Source organism: Limulus polyphemus, unplaced genomic scaffold (assembly GCF_000517525.1).
Source record: "Limulus polyphemus unplaced genomic scaffold, Limulus_polyphemus-2.1.2 Scaffold14577, whole genome shotgun sequence".
Lineage (NCBI taxonomy): Eukaryota > Metazoa > Arthropoda > Merostomata > Xiphosura > Limulidae > Limulus > Limulus polyphemus.
In genome coordinates, this window is record NW_013680187.1 from 1 (window position 1) to 1754 (window position 1754).

At 33.9% G+C, this 1754-nt stretch overlaps 1 long non-coding RNA gene across 3 annotated transcripts in view; it reads left to right on the forward strand.

Annotated features, from left to right (window-relative positions):
* The first annotated feature begins 39 nt into the window (after window positions 1–39).
* The window catches only part of LOC111084200, a 3466-nt gene continuing 1751 nt past the window's right edge, over window positions 40–1754 (forward strand). The window contains exons 1-3 of one of the 3 annotated variants that reach the window (XR_002609442.1): window positions 40–125; window positions 698–872; window positions 1116–1393. This is a non-coding gene — a long non-coding RNA (uncharacterized LOC111084200). Of the gene's footprint in view, window positions 126–204; window positions 262–576; window positions 873–1115; window positions 1394–1754 lie in introns of those variants that run through there. The other 2 variants (XR_002609441.1, XR_002609440.1) reach the window with 2 other exon arrangements.

The window sequence follows — 1754 nt, forward strand, 5'->3', positions numbered from 1 at the left end:
AAATCTCTTGATCGAATTAATTATAGCAACTTTGCTGATCTATGGACTTAACTTCCCTTAACCTGAATCTGAGCAGAAGGTAGAGAAGCTGAAGATCTGAGAACACTACGCCTTTTCTTTGTGAGGTATATGTACTTAAGATGGGCAGGATTCATGGTGTCAGTATAATGAGGTCATTAATAGTAAGGGTACTGAAACTGGTAATTTATAAGCAGTGATTAATATGATCACGTCGGTTTTCGAACAGGGAAGGAATACGAGGTAGCAAATTCTACTTTGATTTCGTTATGGTTTTGTTTTCTCTTCATTTATTATTCTTTCTATCGTTTAGTTAACCTGTAACATTTGTTTTCCATTTAAACGCTACTTCGAATTCTGATCAGTTACGGCATTTAAAGTTTCTAAAAGTTACGAGACTGACACCAGTTTCCATTACCGGTGACTTGCAAATATTTGTTTCAATTTTTTAAATGTTTTTTAATTTTTTGAATAAAGACTTTATCATGAGTTTCGGTAACTTTTCTCACGTGACATAGTGATAGTGTTGTTTTAAGTTTTATACACGTTTTTCTTCCGTTCATTTTTCTGATTATTTATACAAATATTAAACTGTTATTGATGGTATATTGTTCTTTCGTGTTAGTGGGAAATTCTGGCCATGGGCTCATTCATAAACTGTATGCATGCTATTTGATAGCTTACAAGGGGTCAAACAAGGACTTTTGAAAACAATACTTAACATCACCTGCAACCGTAGATGAACGAACAGACCTATCTATAAATGTTATACAGAAGACAATATCCAACGTTGAAAAACACCGGAAGCTACAGCGACAAGCTTACTCACATTAGTCTCTTTCGGACAAAAGTAGGTAAGTCACTGCTATCGTTAATACATCAATTATATTCTGTAGTAAATTTTATTCTAATATTGAATGGACTATTCGAAGTTACCACTCGTTATTCCATTTCTATATAAATTATATAGTAAATTTTATTCTAATATTGAATGGACTATTCGAAGTTACCACTCGTGTTACTCCATTTCTATATAAATTACATATCATGTTAATGACATGACAATTTTACGTGTCTAAAATAAATATTTTCTCTAGTGAAAATTCTGTGGACACCAGAGGAAATGGTCATCGTCCTCTGCCGTTGCAGAAAATTTGAATGGCGGAAGAAGGCTTTGAGATTGCGACCCCCTCCATCAAAATAAAGGACTTGTTCTGGTGTGTCCACATCTCATCCTTCGACGAAACATACCGATCAGTCATCCAACGTCCTCTACTTAACATGAGTGGTCTTTGAACTCGAACACTTTCTGTAAAGTGAACTAGAGCAGGAAAGTAGAGAAGATTCAAGAACATGAATTATTTTTCTTTGTAAGGTATCTGTACTGAAACTGTAAAGGATTCATAATGTCAGTGTAATGAGGCCGTTAAAAGTAAGAATACGAAAATTGGGAATTTAGGAGTGATTAATGAAATCACTCCGGTTTTCGAAAGGAGTGTGAGGCAGCAAGCTTTATTTTTTTTATTTCTTTGTGGTTTTGTTTTCGGTTTACTTTATTCTTTCTATTGTTTAGTTAATCTATGAAATTTTGGTTTACAATTAAACGCTAACTCACCTTCTAGCTAATTACGTCATTTAAAGTTCATAAGAGTTATGAGACTGACATCAGTTTCCCTATCTGGGACTTGTAATGTCGGAGAAGAGTGTAAATAATGTGAAAATGCATCTTTAATATC